The following is a 10,971-nucleotide window of genomic DNA, read 5'->3' as shown; positions in this document are numbered from 1 at the left end:
TGAAGGCCTAAGGTTTGGTTTTTTGGGTTTTTTTTGCTCATTTTAGCCTCTATCCCTGATGGCGATCACTAACAATATTAAAACAGGAGATAGTTGATAACCTAAAAAATATATAGATGTTCACAAATGGGGGAAAATAAAGTTCCTACAAGCAAGATGCCAATATGAAGGTGGCTTTCTCAGTCCTCAATTTTTCTGCTTTCCAAACAAGAAATTATAGAGCTCTGAGCAGTTCCCTGGAACTCCAGCTCCATTCCCTGTCCATGCTTATCCTTCCCCATACAGTCTTTGCTAAATGTTCCTTTAAAATATTTTTTTTGGCTTCACTTTTGCCAGCACTGATGAAGGAAAGTCTGAATTATTAACATTACTGATTAATTTACATGTGAATGAAATGAAGCCTAGGAAGTTTTTGTCAGCTTGCCATATGGCACTGGATGCATGTTGCTGAGAAAAAAAAAAAAGGAAGAAAACAGAACTTCTCTGCTTTTCAAGTCAGGATGTAGCCACATCTTATAACATGATCCAAGTTCAGTGCTCTTTTTTGTACCTCAGGATCTGAATTTATACATGCACATAAGTAGTCAAAGCTGTGGGGTTTGGGTATCCTCAACAACCAGGGCTATGACACATTATGAGTCCAGGAGTCCTGGGTTTTCTCATTGGAGGAGGGAGTAGTTTTCAGTCCTGGGCAGACCCCAGTGTAATTAACAATTATTAGCCCAGAATGTTCAAGTGTACACTGCAGCCTTCTCCATCCAGGCTGGAATGGCCACAGTGCAGGTGACTCACTGAGGTGTGTGAAGCCATAATCTGCTTTAATAGTTTAAGTACCCACCTGAATTAGCAGGCATCTGTTCTGGCCATAAACAGTAAGTCTGCTTTGGCAAGTATCTCTCTACAGCATTTTCAGATGATTCTCTTCAGCTTGTTGTGTGTCCTGAGGCAGAGACTGATTGTTATTTGTAGTTGTTTTCTGGTTTGTATAACAACACAGTAATTCACTGCTAATGGATGAATGCTGTGAGAGTAAACAAAGAATACCAAATACTTACAAAATCCAAAATTAATTTTCTCTGAGAATGTTGTCTTCCCTTGAGGGAACAAAAAAGTTCATCATCCTTTGTCAGAAGGAGTAGAGAGTTAAAATATGATTAAAAAGTCAGATAAAGAATTTTCCTAATTTGATGTTGATTCTCTACTGTCAACATACAGATGAGATGGACATTGTGGCTTCAGAAAAATTTATACTTCTTCACCTAGAAAGACATTTGAGCAAAGATGCTGGATTGCTCTTCCTGAATATCAGTAGTTATTGGTGTTCAAATACTTTTGGGAATTTGGGCCTCAAACAATTGCTTGCTCTTAATATATTACTATTTGATTGTTTAAACTCTTTCTGAAAAGCAAGACTCTTGAAGTACTTGCTAAAGTGCTTATGCAAATGAAGCAGGAATTTCCAGTGACCCTGAATGAACCCTGTCTTGGTCCTGTCAACTTCTAAGAATTTCTGACAATTGCATTTAGTGTGGTACCCAGAGCTGATAACAAGGGATTAGTATTTTATCTGTGTGCTGTCACCTCTCATTGAATGCATGACAAGTTTCCTTGTCACATTATATCTCTAGGTACATTCAGTGTTTTAAACATTACCCTTGATTGCAGAGCTACCATGTTCATGGTGTTGAAAAAGAAAACTTTGTTTTCCTTCAGTTAATGAGATGCTGTCCCTGCATTTCTCCATGAAACAGAATCATAAAGCATGTGAATAAATAATACTCGAGCTAAAACAGATCCTTTTAGTTTAGAGTGTTGGTATGATCTTGGCATAATACCCAGAAGAAAAGACTGAAGTCAGATTGTTTTCTAATTGATAAGATCAAAGTGCTATCATGTACCAAGTCATTAGCCTAAGAGATATATTTAATCTGCAGTTTTAACTTTAGCTTTTTCCTTTCCCTTTTTTCCTATTGGGAAATATGGCTTTCTCTTACTGTGCTGAAAGAGGGATGTAAAGGAAATCTGTGTTGTATTTTTCTCAGTGTGAGGATTTCAAGATGTATTCCTTCTTGTTTGCATCCACCCTGTGCTAGGTGCTTCGTGCACCTTGGCAGTGATTGCAGCTTGGGTCTCACATTGTCATCTTGGGCCATGTTGGTAAGTGGACCTTAACCAGACCTTCTCTACACTAGAGAAAATAAGTCAGAACCTCAAAGTTTTGAGAGTTTTGACTTTTTTATGGAGAAGCCCCGAGAGACAAAGGTGCAAGAGAAGGACTGTAGCAAAACCCTTGAGGAGAGAGGCACGATTGCCTGCCTGTGATACAGCACAGATGCAAGAAAAAAACCCTCCCTTTTTGAAACAAATTCCTCCTCCAGTCTTTCCTAAACCAAGCTGGGTGAGGTGACATTTCTGGGGCTGCAGCTACCCTTGCAAATAATTGCTCCCCAGCCCAAGAGCGTGGGCCACTGCTCCCATGGACCTCGTCATTCCTTCTTGTGCCCCCATGAGGCAGCTGTAGGGCAGAGCTCTGAAACAAGAATTGGACTGACAGCTGCCTCTGCTCTGGCTGCTTGCTGCAAAGAGATGAATAATGCATGCAGCACATTTAAATGTAATGTCACTGAGTGCTTTCAGGGAGAAAACCTTCGCTATTAACCTGCCTGCATGACAGGAACATCCTTGCAGTGAGAAGCTGAATCTTTGTCCCCACCCCAGAAGGGTCTGGGTTGCAGCATGTCCCCATGTTCTCCCTGTGGGCTGAGGGTCCCTCCTGGGACTGAGGCAGTTTCAGTGCAGAGTCCTGCTCTTGACATTTTGGCTGAAGCTGGAAACTTCCTTAACCTCTGAAGCAGACTGCTCACTTGAAGTGATCCCTGCCTGATGTCACATGAGGTGAGTGGATGGGATTCAGCACTGTTGAGTACTGGATGGTGTACACCATGTGGAATGTTTACATCAAATATTTCACAGCAAATAACTTTTTCCCACAATCCACACTTGCCTAGTCCCACACAGAGTGTGAGATTCAAATCACTGTAATCCTCCTTCATGCTCCCCTGAAGCTACAACATGTCTAGAGTAAAAACCTGAGGTTTCTTCCATTCCTTCTGTGGCCTTATGAGTGAGGTGAAGCAGTTTGGCCAGAGCTGCAATCCCTGAACTGTACTTATGTCTGTCTCTGGACAGTGCTTTCTCCAGAGATCCAGAAGAAGCCATAATAAACATGGAGCCAAAATCTTACCTCAGCCCCTGCTGCAGTCACAGGACTGGACAGACTGGCCTCTGAGACACTGATTTCTTACATAAAACCTTGCAGTGGGCTGTTCATGGAGTAGCTTCTCCCCTGTTGCTGCACCTGGCTTGTGCAGATAAAAGTGTTTTCCACTATAGATGAACTTGCAGGACTACCATTTGGTCAATTATTGATGTTCCATTAGTGACTAGAGGCCCTGGCACTACTGACACTTGCTGAATGAAAGACAATTTCATCCCAAAATAATCTAAAGCTCAGGAAGGAAATTTTCAAAGCCACAGAAAGCAGTCAGGATGTTTATACCCTCTGAAAACATTTCTTTAATGGACAAGAGAGAGGCCCCATGTGAGTCCAGAGGCTTTTCTTCCTCACTTGCAATCCCCAAATCAGCAGCTGGGTTATGATTCTCACTTTTCATCACATTTAGCTAGTCCTGGACCAGGGTCAGAGGCAGCAGGACCAGCTGAGCCTGGATGTGGCTGCAGAGAAAAGCTCCATGGTCAGTCTGCCAGCACTGCTCCATCAGAGGAGAGGGGCTGACCTGCCCATCCACATGGACTCGTTTGTCATTTCTGGGTTATTTATTTCACTGTGTTTTCATACCACATTGACCTGAAAGCTTAGCACACTGCCTGCTGCTTCCTCCCATTCCACGAGGGTGCCCAAAGAACCCACAGTTCTCACATGGCCTTGGTGTTTATCTGTAAAACAGAAGCACTTTCTCATTTACAGCAGTTTTTAAGGTGCCTTGGCCCTTTGATGCAGTTACAAGAAGGGTTGTTTCTTCTCAGGCACTGTCAGTGTTATTGGACTTAACTTCAGGGGAAAATAAACACTGGGTTATTTTCAGCAACACTTTGCTGCTTGAAGTCCCCAAGCACTTGGTGTATGTTATGATATAGGAGGATTACATTTAGCAGCTCTTATCAAAAAAGAAATTACAATCCATCCATAGGAATCTATTTGGTCTCTAAACATTTTTATTAATTAAAAGCAATGAAAGCAATGATTCCTTTCCTGTTGGTTATTATACCTTTTTTTTTTTTTCCCTAATTTCAAAGTTCTGGTTTCAGGGAGAGGAAATTTACCTTCCATCCTTAGTTTTACTTGAACTTTTCCTTCATCTCTATATATCTAATTACTCTTTTTAATTATGAATAATGATAATGAAGAAGGCAGATAACATTACTTTTTGACTTGTTTGAACTAGATGCAAAAAAAATATATTATATTGGCTGTTTTGATATTCTGATTTCTACATTGTGCATATCAACACACTAACATGCACTTTTCCAAAACTTGCAGAAAAAGACAACCTTTACTCCTGAGCAAAAATAGATAGCAAGGATAAATCATGAGTACTTTTAGCTCTGAGGTTGGATGCCATTTTCAGATCTTGGTCTTTTCACTCATATTAAGAAAAAACGTACAAAAACTATGGGGAAGCTAGGACTTGAACACCTGGGGAAATAATATTAGGATAATTATTAATATTAATAATAAACTGAGTAGAAAGAATAATAATAATTTTTAAAGCTTCCCTTTTTTATCCTTCTTTTCTTACTAGATGATATCTGAGAAAGCATTAACATCATGTCTGCAGAGAATCTCCACCAGCTATCTACAGACACCTGCTGGTTGGATTAACTGGACACTAGGCTGCCTTTGATTTTCTGATCTTTGAATGTATGAGTGCTTTTTCTGAAGAGTACTGTAAAGTGCACAGTTAAAAGCAGACTTTTGTACACATACAGAGGACTCCTTGTGTGAATTCCGGTCATAATTTCCTAAAAGCTAAAAAGGCTTTACTTTCGTTGAAGAACAGGAGTTTAAAAGATTTGTTACAGGCCCAGCTTTGAGAGTCCATCAGAGCTATCAAGGCCCATTCTCATACAGAATTTGGCATCAGATCTGAAAGATGAAATTATTTACTCCTGGGGCATTTCCCCTTGCATGAGGTGAAGTTTGTGGTTTATGTAGCCATTGCCATGAAGCAAACCCTGAAAGTGCTGCCTGCACTCCAGCACCTCTCACCTGCCAGCAACTCCAACAAATGGGGGCAATGATTCCCACTCTGCCACAAAGTCTCCTCCACAGGACTGCTCCCAAAGGCTCCTGCCAAGAAGATTCCTCCTCTGTCTTTCCAAGCTGACCCTCATTTAGGGACACCCTTTGCTGGTTAATTGCTGGGACAGCAATGCTGGGGAGTGTCATGCAACACCCTCTCCTCTCACACTGGAAACTCCTCACTGCTATATTTGTAACACCAGATTTATTTTTTCCAAGTATGAAGTGACATTGGAGAAAACCAAACAAACCCCAAAATATTCTGTTGCATTATTTCACTAAAAAGAATGCCATTTTATTAAGAAAACAAAACTGTCTTTTTAATCAAACAGTTCCAATTTTGATTTTTTTTTTCCTATGGCAGCATTTTAGAAGACATTTACAAGAAAGAGGAAAAATAAAAGCCTATTTCCCTTTATCACAAGATTCTACTGATAAAGTTTGCCAGACTTCCTCCCCTACCGAATCTTGTTCAATCCTAAAACAACAGCATATTAAGGGTTTGTAAATTTGAGACAAGTAATACCGTCTCTATAAATAATATTTATAATTGCAGCCAGAAGGTTCCCTCAAGAAAAAAAAAGCTTGTGAAGCATGTGGATGATTATTACCTTTTTTTTTGTTGTTGTTTGATTACAGCTCTCAGTGGCTGAAAACATGGTCCTGATTATCATATTAACCAGCAGACATAGTAAAGAATCCCATTCTTAATTAACTTCACTAGAATATTTCCTTAGCCTGAAGACTCATAAGTAGATCTTGCTCGTAAAATCCCTTTCAGCCAAATAACCACTTAACTAATTTAAAATTAAGTATCTTGGTCAGGATATTTCTCAGGGAATCACATTTGAATATTACTATAATATCATCTAGGGAAATGTTTTCTTCCCAGCTATTAAAAAAAAGAAATAAAAATAAATAAAACATTTTTCTCAATTGGACTTTTTTTTTGTTTGGTTTTTTTTTTTTTTTTGTTGTTGTTCGGTTTGTGTTTTTTTTTTTGTTTTTTTTTTGTTTTAAGTGAATTCAGCTGTTAGCCTCCTCAGAAACCAGAATCCTTCATTTGCCCATTGGCTGTAAGGACTAAACCCTGTTCTCATCACTACATCAGCCTATCCTGGGCAGTCAGAACAGGAGGCAGGAGCTGTCCAAGCTGTGCCCTTTCCCAGCCTGCTCCTGATTTCAGCACAGAGAGTGCGGAGTGATTGGACTGAGCACTAAAAAACACAAACACAAAAACTTCAGTCCAGTTATTGCTTTGAGCTTGGTGCTGTTCACCTGAGCTGGGATACTTCCTTTGAAAAGGCATCTATTCTAAATTAAAGCACTTATGCTTTTTTGGGGTAAAGATTCACTTTCAGAAGAAAGCAAGTTATGTCAGAAAATAAAAAGGTATCATACAGGATTCTGTGGAGGTTTCTCATGTAACCATTTAGTAACCTGATAAAGCAGCTGTGCAGGAAAGATGAGTCCCTGGAGGAGGTTTGGAAACCACCAGGATGTGTCTGAGTTTGAACAGAAATGGTAGTGGCCTAACATTTTTCTCCAATTAATCTCATGATAGGGTAGGAGAAAAAAAAAAAATCAGTGGAAGAGCAAATTGGAAGCTAAGTATCACATCCTGAAGGAATCTGTCAGTCTGAATCCATTTGTTTCTAGGGTTGGGCATTGTTTATAGATCCTGGTTTTGTAAAAAATAAAATTAAAATGAAGATATAAGCCAAGAAAAAAGTTTTGTTGCTTATGAAGGTTATTTCCTGCTTTTTCAGCAATGCTATGTAATCTCTTGTGAGCTGGGCACTGGGAAGGAAAAGGCTAAAATAATCACTACAAATTCTGCATCCTTAGGCAGACAGCCTGCTGATAAGTCATTCCACAAATTAGCTGTAGAAATTCTTCCTTCTGGGAGGTGGTTAGTGAGTGGTGTGAGAAATGCACTGCTCAGGTAACAGGCTGTGAGCACTGAAGGTCCTGCTTGCACGTCCACAGTGGCTTTTCACCCCATCTTCATGCCTCCATGTCATGCTCAGCCTGGCAATTACCTGCTCATCAGAACAGGTAGTTCAGCTCCCAGCCCAAAGCACTTTATTTATCCTCCTCTGAGCCACTCTGAGGATGAAGCACAGCTTCACAACACTTTTCCTGGTATTTATTGTGCTCTTCCAGATCAGAATTACCATGCTGCTTTTTTTTTATTATTTTTTTTAATCCTTTAATCAAGTCAACAGGAAGAAATTTTAGCAAGACAAAGGGAGAGCAGACAAAATGGCTCCATTATCAAATGAGAACAGACCCCGCCCTGCCAAATTTCCAGCCCAGTGGGGCTCTGCCCATGCTTTGGAGGAAGCTGAGAGGGTTGCAGTGATATGTACGGGCAAACAGGAACTCTCTGGGGTGATATTGCTTTAATCACATCAGTGACTAAGAAAATCAGCTTCAGTAAATTGTCACGTAAGGAACTCATGAATAAAAACCAGTGAAGCAAAACCTGCTATATGGGGCGACTTTGCTACTTTCTGTAAGTCCTTTGAAAGTTAGTGCTGGGGGTGTTAGCTGAGTTTGGATATAATTACATAACTTAGCCATGGGAAGGGGAAAAAAAAAAAAGAAAAAAAAAAGAAAGATAAGAGAGTCATTTGGCCCAGAATTGCAGGGTCGTGTCCATCCCATGGGAGAGAGATTTTCAGCTGTGACCAGATGTCTCTTGCCAGCTGGGAAAAGATTAAGCAATTTCTGGTCTTTCAGATAAAGAAACTTTTTTTTTCCTTCTTTTTGTAAGGCCTCAGTTCCACGAGTTGTTTTTAGTGGGACATGACAAGCAACTGCTTATCAGAGTGATGGGATTTCCTAATTGCTCCTGCTCCAACAGACAGGTTGTGGATGAGCCTTCTCTCCAGCTAAGCGAGAGGATCTGCTAATTATAGCCCGGGTGTTAAAGTAACCTTTGGCACAGCACAGGATTGCTTTAATTAGGCTGCTCTCAGACCTTCTGTTTGTGCTCTCTGTACAAATTGCTGCTTGGTCTCTGTGCTGTCTGGAGTGGTGCAGGCACAGGGCCTGGCACAGCTACAGCAAAGTGCTCATGAGCAAGGGAGACTCCAACTGCAGAGGCAGAAAGAGAGGAACAGGTGAAAGTCCTGCCTCTGTGGCTGCCATTGGGAGATTGTCTGGGTTTTGCTCCAATTCATCATCCATACTATCATTTAGAGAGCGTCTAATGACTGCTCAGACAGGATATTTTAGCTGTCCACACATTGCAATTGACCTAGGAAAGGTCAATTGATGTCTTACTGAAATCAGCAGGAGCTGGTTAAACATGCAGAAATTGTGGTGAATGGTATTGGGTGGGAGAAGCCAATGTCATTCCACTGACAACTTCACTAGAAACCTGACAATTTCCAGCTGAAATAATCCAAATGCTCTTGAAATGCACTGGAATTATTACCACTACCTTCTGTGGGTTCTAATCAGAGAACACAATTGTGTGAGGCATAAAAATTAGCATGTTAGCCTTCAAACATGGGAAAAAATTATATCAGAAATGTATTTTGTTTCACTTAGGCAGATGTGATTCCTCAGTTCTACCGCCCTTCCCTCCATTTGTCCTCATACCTTTCATTATCAGAATGGTAATGTAATAAAGTTAATTTGCTCTGTTGTAGTAGAAAAATTACACCTCAATGCTTCCAAAAATAATTCCTACTTTGGCAAAGGTAGAGATTAAAATAAAAAAAAAATAAACCCCATAAAAATAAGAAAAATTACTTAGCTTAAGCATACAAAAAATATTGAGAGAAGAATTTTATACATTTTCTTGATAGTTGCAAATGTCAGTTTCAGGAACAGTTTCAGAAAAAAACAAAATTCTGTTTTGCTTTGTGTTTGCAAGACTGGATGTGAAAGGAGAGGGGAAAGAACACTATGAAATTCTTTAATTGTCTTGATTTAGATGAATACACCCAAAATACTTGGAGTGATGAATATAACCAAGAGATGGCAGCAGTTCATGCACTATTCATTTACTTAACTTAGTTTGCATCATTATTTTCTTCCTATAAGGTACAAGGAAATTAAGTTGTATTTAGCTTATCATGCAAATTGTTTCCATTGTTATTAAAGGGAAAGGAGGGGCAGAGACAAAGGGGAGAGGGTGGAATAATCTGATGAAGGGATGTGGAAATTTGTTTTAGGCATACATCTAAGGTTTCTTTTTGGAAAGAAATTATATGTTTGCTGTATAAAAGAGCTAAAACCCAACTCCAGTCAGAAATTTCTTAAGGGTGCACATCCTGTACAGCTACACTGCTAGGGGGTGAAAAATATTTCCTGTGATCTGCTGTGGTTCTAGGACCATAAATCTCCATCCCATTTTCACAGGAAAAAATAACTTCTGCCATTTGGAGAAATTATATTTGCTTTGAAGTTGGGATGCTGTAAATGATGCTGCAGTGAGTACCTGCAACTTGACTTCTCCAAGGAGGTGAGCTGCTTCAAGCTCAGAAGCAGTGTGCTAAAGAGGGGACTACAAAGTTCATGTTTGCCTACAAAAATACACTGAAAAAGAAACCTCCCTGTACACTGAAACATTGATTTTGTCTAAATTAGCATACTCAAAAGCACCCCTTTCTTCAGCACTACATATTGTAGGGTCTAAACACCGTCCAGTGGCTTCCACCTTTTTTTTATCTATGAATATGTGACACCTGTAAGATTTTACAGCATTTTTGGACTGGCAATATACTTTAAAAAACCAAAATGACCTCATTTGTGAGGGTAGATTACATCAAAGAGAATGTGAAGTGGATGAGGCATTGCTGCAACAGTCAAAGGAAAGATCTGCAATTAATCACATAAAGGACTGAATAGAGCAACAAAGACATACTCCAACCCCCTGATTAATTCAAGGAGGAAAATTTTGCATTAAGATACTGATTTAAAACATCTTGAGGGATTCAGTACATGTTTGGTGACTTGGGAAAAGATTATTACATCAATAAATACTTAGATCATAGCTCAGTTTTTCAAATAAATACAGATAATCATAGATTTATGTGTCAGGTACATACCTAGATAAACATTCAGAAAACCCTGAGTTATCATTGGACTAAATGCCTTGGCATTGTGATCGGGCACTTCTACCATCAGTCTTTCACAGGGTTAACAAGTTGTGTTTTGTTCCCTTCATTTCACCTGAAACACAGGGAAAGACATGACAAAATTCAGAATCCATATATTCCATCTAAAATGGCTTTAGGTATGGTTTAACCCCAATCTGTGGTCTGGGTGGCTGAATGATAAGTATTGTCCAGGTAGCACTGTTAAAATGACACTAATAATGGTTTCAGGGACTTCATTCACACACTCTCATAGAGTGACACAGCATGACATGAAACAATCATCTCTTCATGTGCAACTAAAGAAAGAAGTAAAGCATGGGAATTGGAACTACATTTATATAAATTTCATTTCTTAAACAAATTCCAATGCCATTTAAACATTTTAAAAAAATCTCAGCATGTAAAGATTTATATTGTGAATTAATGTGCATTAAAAAATGGTGCCAAATTAGCACTACAAAATTAATTTAATGAGCAAGGCTCTGCAAGATTGTTTGAAAAACATTTGTGTCATCATAATAAATTTACTTC

General features: G+C 39.3%; 1 long non-coding RNA gene across 1 annotated transcript in view; it reads right to left on the bottom strand.

The window, feature by feature from the left end:
* Nucleotides 1-7,610: 7,610 nt before the first annotated feature.
* The window catches only part of LOC135306780 (uncharacterized), a 51,444-nt gene continuing 48,083 nt past the window's right edge, over nucleotides 7,611-10,971 (bottom strand). Inside the window, exon 5 of the long non-coding RNA XR_010367552.1 lies at nucleotides 7,611-10,513. This is a non-coding gene — a long non-coding RNA (uncharacterized LOC135306780). The remainder of the gene's footprint in view (nucleotides 10,514-10,971) is intronic.

Source organism: Passer domesticus, chromosome 8, assembly GCF_036417665.1.
Source record: "Passer domesticus isolate bPasDom1 chromosome 8, bPasDom1.hap1, whole genome shotgun sequence".
Classification (NCBI taxonomy): Eukaryota; Metazoa; Chordata; class Aves; order Passeriformes; family Passeridae; genus Passer; species Passer domesticus.
This window is presented reverse-complemented; position numbering and strand designations above follow the sequence as displayed.